This window comes from Bidens hawaiensis, unplaced genomic scaffold (assembly GCF_021521415.1).
Source record: "Bidens hawaiensis isolate Kalapana, Puna unplaced genomic scaffold, B.hawaiensis_p1.1 tig00003141_1, whole genome shotgun sequence".
Classification (NCBI taxonomy): domain Eukaryota; kingdom Viridiplantae; phylum Streptophyta; class Magnoliopsida; order Asterales; family Asteraceae; genus Bidens; species Bidens hawaiensis.
This window is the reverse complement of record NW_027491170.1, coordinates 1,904,681-1,917,805: the sequence shown is the minus strand read 5'-3', so window position 1 is coordinate 1,917,805 and position 13,125 is coordinate 1,904,681. Positions and strand designations below refer to the sequence as shown.

General features: G+C 33.8%; 1 pseudogene across 1 annotated transcript; it reads left to right on the top strand.

The window, feature by feature from the left end:
* Positions 1-3,848: 3,848 nt before the first annotated feature.
* Positions 3,849-8,339, top strand: LOC143622487 (ninja-family protein mc410-like; annotated as a pseudogene). Its single transcript, XR_013151715.1, has 3 exons — positions 3,849-3,961; positions 6,708-7,497; positions 7,777-8,339. The product of XR_013151715.1 is annotated as a ninja-family protein mc410-like (transcript).
* Positions 8,340-13,125: the final 4,786 nt, after the last annotated feature.

Genomic DNA, 13,125 nt, shown 5'->3' with positions numbered 1-13,125 from the left:
CCCAAAACATTAAAAATAAAAAGGGATTAGGTACGAGATTACTCACTTGATAAACGATGCGGTGAAAGATAAAGCAAGAACCAACTTTAAACAAGCACAAGTTAACCTATAAATAAGATTATTGTTTTAATGATTTGATTTTAGTCTTGATTATAAGTTAGCATAATTAATAAGTAAATTATTATATATAATATATATTACCGGAAAAGCAGGGCAGAACAGGGAGGAAGACGGAGGCAGAGAGGGAGGCGGCAGAGAGAGCAAGGAGGAGGTTAAATTAAGTGTTTGTGTGTGATGTGTTAGAAAGAAAATAAGATTATTATTTATAGGGAAACCCTAGGGAACACAATCCCTAGAAAAGGGGAAAAGATCTCAAAAAGTAAAAGATTCCAAAAGCAAAAGATATCAAAAGATATGGCAGCTGCAGGGGACAAAGGAAAAGCTGACAGGGAACAGTAAAAGCATGGGCGGTTCAGATAAAGGTACTGGTCAAGCATGGAAAAAGCAGATCTCAAAAGATAATGTCAGTCACTTTTTCTGTCAACCAATGGGGTTGGTGCGCATGCTGCGCCGAAAGTAACTTTTCAGACATAAGATAGGTCAGGTCAACAGCACAGAAGATAAGACAACACAAAAGCAAACGGCTAGATTAAACAGAAGAAAACTCAAAGGGTTTAGCGCGAGAAGGCTCGAGCGCACGCGCGAGGGCGAAGGCAGACAGAGAACAGTCCACAGCGCGCCGCGGGAAGAACTAAAATCCTTAGCGCGTCGCGGGAAGAACTACCATTCTTAGCGCGCTGCGAGAAGAACTACAATTCTTAGCGCGTCGCGGGAAGAACTTCCGTTCTTAGCGCGCTGCGAGAAGAACTACAATTCTTAGCGCGTCGCGGGAAGAACTACCGTTCTTAGCGCGCTGCGAGAAGAACTACAATTCTTAGCGCGCTGCGAGAACAGTTCGCCTCGCGTATCGCAGGAACAACTGGTCATCGCGCAGGCTTCCTTGTAAGGAGTCTGGCGCGTGGAGCTGCGCAGACAACCTTAGGCGGGAAGAAACAAAGGACAAAATAAGAGAAGGGGTTCAAGGCTTAAGGGCGGGACGGCGACAAGAGAGAAAAGAAGGCGGAAAGAGAGAAGAAGAGGGACGGGACGGCGGAAAGGAAAAGAGAGGAAGAGGCGGGAAGGAAAATATATTATTATTAAAAATAAAGTATAAGTATAAATAAATATTAAATCATAAAAGAAAGAGATCGGATCGGAGAAACGGGTACCTGGGTCGGGTCGGATCGGGTCAGATGTCACAATTAACATCATTAACATATTTTCACACATTTACATTAACAGATTACATAACAACATTTTCTTGATAGCCAACGGGTCCCAAGGAAACAGATTGGATTCCAACACAAAGTTTTCACACAAATAAAATCCACCAAAGTGCTATGAAAACAATTGCTAAACCTAAAACACTATTACTCTTCCGATTGGACTTTTTCATTGAGAGTTGAAGCTTCAAATTCTTGTTCTCTTCTTCCAACATCATGTACTTTAACTTTAAATTTTCTATTTGCATCTCTTTTATTTCTTGATCTTTTATTGAACTGCATTTCTTTAAGATGTCATCATAATCTTCTTTCCACATGAAGAATTTGCAGTCTTGATTCTAGCCACAAAGAAAGAATTTGTAGTGTTGATTCTAACCACAAAGAAACAATTTGCAAAATTAAACAATAATGTACTTACAGGCCATAAAGGGAAACTGTAGAATTCATCCCTATTTCGAGAACTTCTGTGACCAGCAACCCTACGAATTGAAATTAAATCGTGTTTGCAGTAGACATTGCCATGTACATCATGTTTCAAAATTTTAGGGTTTTCTTATGAGCGGATGTACAAGATGACGATGAGCTCATTACGATCAAATTTTAGTGTGATTAAGGCTTGAGAGTGAAATTGATTCAATTAGGGTTTAGTGTAATTTGGGGATTTTGATGTATTCGAACATTGGGGATTTGGGGAGTATGTATAATACACAGCCGGTCCACGTAGGATGCACAGTCAGATGTTTTTGACAACTAGGACGACACATCAGATTTTAATTAAAGGAGTTTGTAATCCGTTAGTCGCGGACTGGTGGTTTCAACGTATGTGAAAGTTGTGACCGTTGCCAGCCAAAATGAAAGTTGAGACCACCGCCGGCAAAAAAAAAATAGTTGGGACCAATAAAAACCAATTTTCCTTATTTATATGTTCTCTTTTTCCCTTATCTTTCGTACTTGAGCTACAAACCGAAACTGTAAAATATGACTTCTCGTACCACCAAATATTGTTCGCTTTTTCTCCGATGGGTTGTCCATTTACATACTCACGTATTTATTTTTGGTTGCCCTGATGGAGACTTTCTAGAAGGTTACCCATCCTGACACTACTTCAACCTCAGCACTTAGCTGTGTAGTTTTCATTTACTCCATAGCCGACTAATCCGAAGGACAAAACATATTGATTATTTAAGAGGCATGACGTTTATTATGAACCAAGAATCTCTTTTATCTACGACCAATATGAAATTTGTCCAGAATGTTACGATCGGTCATGTTAATCTTCTCAATATCATTACAGTAAAGCTTAATGCATAGTTTTCAACATTTTCAACATTTGATTGAAATTTCGGGATGTGAATCATGAATCTTATATATAGAGAGGGAAAGATTCATTAATCATTATTATAGCAATAACTTTTTTTATTAGAGAGAAAGATGGAAATGAATAAATAGAAAAGGAAAAAGAAATCTATTAGAATTTAATAATAAGTATGGAGGTGAACACTCAATAGCCATTGCTCTTCAACAAAAATGGTGATGGTAACATATCTAATGACTTCAATTTTATAAATGGTAAAGTTTTGGATTCAAATTTCACGTGTGTTTTCAATGTTGTGAGTTTCTTTTTAATGATGGATGAATGATTTGGTGGGTTAGAGGCTTGTAAGTGATATAAATGTCTGCTAAAATTTAGGGGTGGTAAATGTGTTAGGTTGGGTTGATGGTCGAAAAGTGTGACGAGTCGGAACGGGTTAGGGTCAGAACAAGTCAATTAAAAAAAGTTGTTTTGGTTTTGGTCCAGAACGAGTTTGGGTTGAAATGAGTTTGGGTAAGAACGAGTTCGAATGCGTTAAGATAAAAAAACCCCTAAAAAATAATAAATAATACTAAAAAATTATAACTCAATATATAAATCAAAACAAAAAAGTAAAAAAAAATAAAATGTTTATTCTGTTGACCTCATTTAACAAAAACCTCAAGAAATCAAACCGAAGCCAAAAAAATCTACGAGAATGAAACAAAAAGCCATAAACCGAAGCAAACTAGTCGAAAGCGAAAAAATCGATCAAAACGAAACTGGAAAAATGAACCCAAAAAAAAAAACCGAAAACGAGTCCGAAATCATCAACAAAGAAAAACATAAACCAAAACCCAACCCGTCCCATGCAAAACCTCGTGTTAGCTAGAATTCTGATCCGATCCAAAATTTGAACCAAACCCGTTTCAATCCAACACCTATAATAACAATCAAAACATTGTGCCACTCCAAAACCCGTTCCGATCCAAACCTACCAATAATAACAATAAAAAAAATGTTAGTGCTTTACACCCTTGATTACCTATACTTGCTTACACAATAAAGTCATCATCAATCATCAAAAACAAATATAATAATAATAATAATAATAATAATAATAATAATAATAACAACAATAACAATAATAAACCACATCTCTTAATAATATATAAAAAGATTAAAAAGCATACCATAACACCCACGTGCTTAATAAACCCCTCCCCCTAAATAAATAAAATTCAGATTCACAAAATTATTAATTAATTCCACCTTTACTTTACCAAATACTCACCCAATTGGCATACCTAACTCTTCATCTAGGGTTTGATCTCTACAACAAATTCTGGTAAAAATTCAATCTTTAATTTCCAATTAAACTACTCTGCTAACCCTTTATTTTCTATCTTACTCTTAACCCATCAAAACCCACAAATCTTTTTCCAATTTCTCGTGATTTCGCCGATAAAATCGCGAGAAATTGATGGGTTTTTGTGTGTATTTGATGGGTTTTTTGTTTATAATTGATGGGTTTGCTGGGTTTTTGTTTATATTTGATGGGTTTTTGTTTATAATTGATGGGTGTTGCTGGGTTTTGTGAGTAGTAGGCTAAAGTTGTGTTTTTAGTTGAATTGGTTTTTAAATTATTGCAATTTCACTGATAAAATTGAGAAAAATTGATGGGTTTTTGTTTATATTTGATGGGCTTTGCTGGGTTTTGTGAGTTGTTGGCTAAAGTTGGTGTTTTTAGTGATTTGGGTTTTAAAATATTGCTCAATTTGTTGCAATTTCACCGATAAAGTTGTGAGAAATTGATGGGTTTTGTGAGTTGGTGTTTTTAGTGATTTGGGTTTTAAATTATTGCTCAATTTATTGCAATTTCATCGATAAAATTGCGAGAAATTGATGGGTTTTTATTTTCTATTTGATAGATTTTGCTGGGTTTTGTGAATTGTATGGTAAAGTTGGTGTTTTTAGTGATTTGGGTTTTAAATCATTGCTAAATTTGATGCAATTTCACAGATAAAATTGCGAGAAATTGATTGGTTCTTGTTTATAAATTGATGGGTTTTGTTTATATTTGTTTTGGGTTTTTAATTATGGCTCAATTTGTTGCAATTTCACCGATAAAATTGGGAGAAATTGATTGGTTTTGTTTATAAATTGATATGGGTTTTGTTTATATTTGTTTTGGGTTTTAAATTATGGCTCAATCTGTTGCAATTTAACCGATTAAATTGCGAGAAACTGATGGGTTTGGAGAGTCGTAGTATAAACTGGTGTTTCTAGTTGTTTTGGGTTTTGAATCATTGCTCAATTTGTTGCAATTTCACCGATCTAGATTGTGTTAGTGTGATTCGTTTGATGTGTTTGATGTTAGTGTGATTCGTTTGATTTTACGGGTTTCTGTTTGTTATTTGAAGGATTTTGCAGCTTTTCGTAATTCGTAGGTGTTAATCGGTGATTTTAGTCGTTTTAGGGTTTCAGTTGACTGAAATAGTAAATTAATGATGCTTTCGATCTAAGAAAGTTTGTAATTAGTAAGTGCTTTAGATCGAGTTGTTTGGATTTAGTAACTGCAGTTAGATAGTTTGCTGGAGTTTAATCTAAAATTAGGATGCAAAGAAGGAAAAAAATGATTTGATTGCAGTTAAAGAAGTTAGAACAGCTAATAGTATAAAGTTATATTTTAATGTGCTTAGATTTGCTAGTTAAGGACTTAAGTACTGAAATTTGGATGATTTTTAGTTATTCTATAGAGAAAAGTAGAAAACAAATTTAGCAAGTATAGAAGTAGTAAAGTACCATAATGCATGAATAAGTTACTATTTAGTCATTTTTGGTATAGTTTTTGTTAAAAGGTTCTTAAATAGTAAATCAAACTACCTGGTCAACAAACGTTTAAAAATAATATATAATTTCAGTTAATTTGTTGAAAAAAATGCAAAGAAGGCTACTTTGTAAGTATTATCATCGAGTTATTTGGAATTAGTAACTGCAGTTAGATAGTCTGCTGGAGTTTAATCGGTCAAGGACTGATATTTGAGATATTAGTCCTTAATCGGTCAAGGACTGATATTTGAGAGTTATTGATGTGAGATATCGGTTGGATATCAGTAATTTTAATATCATGTAAATTTCATATATATAACAATTTAGCACTAATAATTCAGTTTACTCTCCTACCATTAACAAATTAACATTTTGCAACTTGCAAAACACTAACATTCGTAGCAAGTAGGAACTGATTAAGACCTAACATTGAAAATTAATAATTGATAATTAATACTTCTGTCAAATATCGGTCAATATCGCCGATATTATATGTACCGATAATCGATATCGATATATCGTGATATTGACTGCATAGACCTAGACTAAAGAAACAAAAAAGGAAAAAAAATGATATTAGCTTAGAAGTTAGAACTATTTACTGTTATAATATAAAGTTATATCTCTTAGGAGGTTATTAGGATTTCTTAGTTAAGGCCTCAAATTTGGATAATTTTATATTATTCTTTTATTCTGTAGAGAGAAAGATTCTTGCAAGTGTAAATACCATAATTCATTTTTGGTATATTTTTCTATAATAAGGTTCTCAAACTTTTATGATAGATCATGCATTTACATTGTAAATATTTTTATTTGGTCAACAAAATCCTAGAAAAATATAAAGTTTCAGTCAGTTGATTGAAGAAAATGTAAAGAAGCATTTTAAAGAAATGATACACTAAAATTTTCATATATGAAGTTTTTTGAACACAAGTTACTAAATACTTGTTAAAGATTAATTAATAATGTCAAAAAGAGATGAAATATCTATCTGAATGTACAATCCACTAGAAAATGTACACAGCAAAGATATTAATTATTATTAAATCTAAAGAAGAATTTCTATAAAGAAAGTAAAAGAATTATATTTTCTTAGTGATATAATAATTTAAGCCTACAAATCCATTATTTGACAAGTTATCTTTTTACATGCTCATTAAAGGCATATAAGCAATTTTGAGTGTTTAGTTATTTCAAGCTAATTCATCTTGAATGAAATTCGTGTTTTTTTGGGATGAACTTATCAAGTTTTTTTTATGCAGGTGAACAGAAAGAAGACGATGCTTTAACGAGTCTATTACGTCGTTTGAAGTATATCTGACAACAATTTTATCAAATTGTATATAAATATTTGTTGGCGTATATTTATTTAAAACAACGAATGGATGACGGTAACAGGCTCGATCTCACCTTATCCCTGCCATGTGGCAGGCCATCAGCCGCATCAAAGGGCAAAACCGTCGCAACTTCTGAGGCAAGGACAGATGAAGCTGACCGGGGCAGCAAGTTAATAGACGACTTCAAGAACTTTCTAGATGGTTCCAATCACAAAGACGAGCCGGCTGTCATCGCTCAGAGGATTAATCAGTCAAAACCGGATGAAAGTATCTTTTACGATCTTTCAAAGGGGCCCACTAATGTCGAAGGCGGGTACCAAACGTAAGAACATGTTTGACGACATTAATAATCAAAAACGTCACGAACGAGAGGCGTATCTTGCCACCTTGCATATTAAACCTCGGGCCCCACACGTCTCGGATGACAGGTCCGCCGCTGAAAACGAGGACGTGGCGGATTCTGAAGCGAATGATGTGTCGAAAGGATTGAAGGAGTCGACCAGTGCTGACTTGAAAAGTCAAAGGGTGTTTACGATTTCATCAGGAAACGTTATGAATTTGCCTTATTCGTTTGCGCTCAAAGAGTCAAACACTGTTTCGGGAAGTCAACAGCCCATGATTCCTGCAAATTTGCCATTGCAGCATTATCCTTCTTATTTTGGCCGGGGCCCACCGAACGCAAATAAGCAAAATGATGGTTTGAAGATTAATCAAGGTTATTATTTTTAACTCTCGAAAATTTTTGAACGTTTTTGACCCGATGGTCAATAAGTCAATATGTTCGTTTACGTTAGTGCACTGTTCATTTATACTGTTAACAAACGAACATATATGAACACGGGCATGTTCATTTACTTAATGAATGGACACGAACAAGAAAACTCTGTTCATTTAACTGTTTACGTTTGATTCTTCAATCGTTAGTTCGGTTAATAGTGAATTAAGGGTATTTTGGTCAAATAAACCAAGTTTTCTTTCAACAATATTGTTGTAGGTGCGGGACCGATAAACACACCAAAACCATTCGAGAGGGCAAAAGAAGACGGTAAAAAGACCAAAGAAGACGGGCCATCTATGCATACCGAACTCAACACCAAGGGTATAAACGTAATTGACCAGTCAAAGCCTGAACCGTTACCATTCGAACACCCTGCTATAAGGCCCGGAATAGCCGCAGACTTGAAATTTGGAGGAAGCGGGTCGTCCCCAAATCTACCGTGGGTTTCCACAACGGGCCCGGGCCCAAACGGGAAAACAATATCAGGTGTTACATATAGATACAGTGGGGCCCAAATCCGTATCGTTTGTGCTTGTCATGGGTCCCACATGTCACCCGAGGAGTTTGTTCAACATGCTAGTGAAGAACAACCGAGTTTAAACGGCGGGCCCGCGGGCTTACCTTCGTTTTCGAATAGCAACCCGGCTGCGTCTGCTCAGAATTGATCAAAACCGGTAAAATTATGTTTTTTTCTTGATTTAGTAATTTAGGTTAATAATAATAATAGTGGCATTTGATGCAAGAATAACTGCTTATGATTTTGTCATGTGTGTGGTAAATACAATTATATTTAATATTTATGTTATACATGCATTAGATTATATAGGAAATTGTATGTATTATGTAATGTATTGGATAATGATTACTTAGCATATGAAGCCTTTGTAATTGTAATTTGTCTACTTGGGTGCTTGTAATAAACCATGGGCATGTAAACGAACTGAATGAACACGAACACGGGCTTTTAATCGGACAAATATTTATGTTCATGTTTGTTTTAAAAACGAACAGGAGCATAAACATACAAGAATTTATTCATAAATGAAAAACAAAAAATATTTAATTAGTAATTAGGGTTATATAATTTGTAAAATACAAATAGCATTTAGTTATTTTCTATTAATATGTAAACAAACATAAATGAACGAACGAAACACGTGTTCATGTTCGTTCGTGTAATTAAATGAACACAAATTTTGTTCATCTTCGTTCGTTTATTAAAAAAATGTACATAAACGAACTTTCCATCAAACGGTCCACGAACAATTTACTGAATGTCCGGTTCGTTTACAGGCCTATTTACAGACCTTATGTAAAATCAAATAAAATCATTAAAGACTATTGGTTTTTCATCCATGTGGCAAATAAGGTACTTTTTTGGCATCCATATGGTGAATAACAAGATTGTGAATGGTTGCATAGACTAAGGTAATGGTATAATATTAGAAATACGAGTACATGGATTCGGGTCACTTCTTCAATTACCTAGTAATCATGTTTTGTATGTAGAGACGTGTGTTTGTGATTGTAAAACATGTAAGAGCGTTTAAGCTAACGATCATAAAATAACTTTTCTTTTTAACTTCACTCTTATTGGTTATCATCAAATAAGTATGCTATAACATTTTTCATATGTAAACGTATCTAGCGCTAACAAAGTCTATACCTTCTTTTTGTCTAAAGCCTTCGATAATCAATCGAGTCTTAAACCTATTAATGGTACCATCCATTTTCATCTTCTTCCTGAAGATCCATTCCCAACCCGGAGGGAGATCCTGGTTTCCAAGTTTTATCACGAGCTGCACAATCCATCTCATCGTTTATTGCTTCTTTCCTTATAACAACGTAACGGGATTCCCTAGATTTGGATTTACCTCAATGTTATAACAAGGATTTTGAGACAAAATGCCATGTATTCCAATATCATAAATTGCAACATTTCCCATCACAACTTGATGATCATCAAGTGTACCCAATACCATACATTAGTTTTTAAACCAACTCATTACTATTTCAACATGGTTACTTGAAAGCTCATGCACCTCATGGTCTCTTACTCTCAACCTTGAAAGCTTTCTTGGTGTGTTTGATTACCATTTTTACCGAAGATGGTCCGACCAACATTTTGGATATGTTAGCTAGCTTTTTGTATCCGTTATAGACTCTTCAATTCTTTTTATGTTTCGACACATGCTTAAAGTCTACCAAAGATAGGGTATTTTGTCATCACATTAGAAACCGAGATGTATACACTCATCCATCTTCATGTTGTGTTGAGAATAGGACACACAAGTGTTCGTTATACTGTTCTATTAGAGGCCTTGAAGCGTAATTCTTGGGAATCTCGCAATTCCTTAACGTTTTATATATTAAGACGTTAAAGGAGGAGTTCACCACATATGACACACACCCACTAGGACACCATGTCGAGTTGTGAGGCGGGCCGGGAGTGTGGTCGCGAAAGCGAGGCATTTTTTTGTTTTTTAATTTAAAGAATATTGTTTAATACTAATTTAAAAGTGAGTGGTTAATTAAAAGTAATGTATTAGTTATTTATTCCAGTAATAATTGGCCCAATGGTATCTTGATATTATAAAGTTCTCGCAGGTTGAGCCCGTGGTGAACATTAGTGTAGTTGATGGCCGGGTTATTTTATGTCAAGTAACGTGCGTAGTCGTATGCTTTTTTATATGTTTTTGGTTTAGAATTTCATTCGAGTTATGGTTTTCACGTTTTGGATGCATCTGTAGCAATATTTATTTATTTTTAAAATATATATTACCAGTTTTTATCCCTCGTATTACAGAGGTTGTTTTATATTATTTGTTTCTAATATTTATTTATTTTTAAAATTTTTTCTGTTGTCTAAAAATTTATAATACTTATGGTTTGATGATAACTGTTTCACAAATAAATGAAATGTTATAACCCGGTTTAAAAGTTATATGGGTTTGATGAGACCCAAGACCCGTTTATATTTTTAACTATGAAATTGGTTTTTTAATTATAAATAATATATATATATATTTAAAATAAATCAGATATTAACTTTTAGTATATCCCTACTTTATAGGATTTTTATATCAAATATTTGGTGAGATTAGTTTTTAATTTAATGAGACGTTATAACCCGTTTAAGAAATATCTGGGTTTAATGAGACCCATATCCGTGAATTCGGGTCAAATGCATGAGAAGTATCCATTTAAAAATCAAGCAAATCTACTTACTCCAAAAAAAAGGAGCGACATATATAACTTTTATGGTTTCGTTTATATATATTATAGATAGATTAGCAAAGGTTTTTAAATTCCTAAATATACAAAATAGTAAAAATTAATAAATTTTAATACCTAAAACTTAATAAAACGATATTTTTGGTTCTTCCACCACCACCACATCATGTTCATGATGAGACCGATTATCACGTGAATGATGTGCAGATACAATTTGGGGATAAGTACAGCAGTATCAATGGGTGATTTCATATACGGTCAAAAGTACATGTTTTTAAATGTGGGCCAAGTCCATATAATAATAACAGCTAGAACGGAGTTACACAAAACCGGTTTGGTTGGAAACTGGTTCCAGGTATGCTTAAAGCTAGTCAAAACTGGTTCTAACAAGAACTGGGTCGGGTACAGAACCAAAACTCTGTGATATATATAATAAAATATTAATGGTCTTTATTTGAATCCTCCTATCTCTGTGATATATATAATAAAATATTAGAACAGTAACAAACATATATAAACACATTTAGGTAGCGTCTGTATTCATGAATAAAAATAAAAGAGAAAATTAAATAAATCATTATGAGAGAATGAATAAATTGGTGGTTGGTTGGTCAATGAATAAAATAATTGATTTCATAAGAATCCAATTTCATTAAAACCATCCATTCCACATTTTTTTTTTCACTCTACCCTCTAGAGAATGCCACACCCCAACCGATGACGAATTGGCAAAAAATGTCCGGGCAAGATGGTGATTGCTCATAGCTCATAGCTCATGATCGACTAAATTTTAATAATTCATTAAAATATTTGAAAATTAACAAGCGCGTAATGTTCAAACAATAACAAACAAATAAAACATGACAAGAAATTAACAAATATCGTTTTATTCATTATTGAAAGTAGGTCAACATCATTTGTCTTGCACACGAGTCATAAAGCATTAGCACATGCATGAAACATGTTAGTAAAAGTGTCAACTAAAAATAGTTGATGAGTACATATGTTTTGACACCACAAAAATGTTTAAAAGTGTACAATTCAACATGCATATCATATGTAGTGTAAAACATATATGTAAGCAATCAAGGTTAAACAAAAACGCACAATCAGACCTAAATATTTACCTAAGGGTCAGTCAAACTTCGGTTATTTCACATATACGACCAAAAGTACATGTTTTAAATGTGGGCCGAGTCCATTTAATAATAACAACTAGAACTAGAGTTACACAAAACCCGTTTGATTTGAAACGGGTTTTAGGTATGCTTAAAGTTAGTCAAAACTGGTTCTGAAAAGAACTGAGAGCAAACTTGATTGGTTGGTAAATGTGGTTTTCACAAGTTCTGAAGTATCTTATTGATTTTTATTTGAATCCATCTCTTTATATGATATATATTTTTTACAACAATAATAAACATATAAACACATTTAGGTGGTGTTTGGTATGCATGAATGAAAGGGGGAATTGAATGAATCATTGCGATAGAATAAAAAAATATGGTGATGAAATCATTGATTACACTAGAATCACATTCTATCAAAACCATTCATCCCACTCTCTCTCATTCTTTTTATTCAATTCCTCTGTCACTCTACTCTTCAAACAATATCACACCTCCACCGATAGCGGGTTGACAGAATATGTCCAGGAGAGACGGTGATTGTACATAGCTCACCATCGACTAAAGTTTCATATATCATCAAAATATTTGAAAATTAATAAACGCATATTTTTCAAACAAAAATAAACAAATAAAACATGACACGGAATAAATATTGTTTATTCATTATTTAAACTAGGTCAAACATCCCTTGTCATGCACACGAATCATCAAACATTAACACATGAAACATGTTAGAAAAAAATGCCATCTAAAAATCGTTGGTGAGTACATAAGTTTTGACACCAAAAAAATGTTTAAAATTTTGTACAATTCAACATGGATATCATATCTGTAGAAGTGTTATAAAACATATACGTAAGAAAATATCAAGGATAAACAAAAGCGCACGATCAAACCTAATCGTGTAGGTTCCCAGCCGGATCTACACGAGATATCGCGTACTACGTAGGTGCGGAATCCCTACGCAAGACGTTACGAGTATAGAAAACAATACGAGCTAACACACGATACGATAACCAAACACACGTTGTATTCCAACCGTAAGCACGTGATACTATGATCACTGGATACAAAACTCTCTGACTCGAATACACAAACTGTTAATCTATATTCTATCTAAGCCGTAACCTAGTTTATATAATCACGACAACTTCGCCTGGCATGTTCAGGCGAAGTTGTCACTAACTTCGCTTGTCTAACAAGT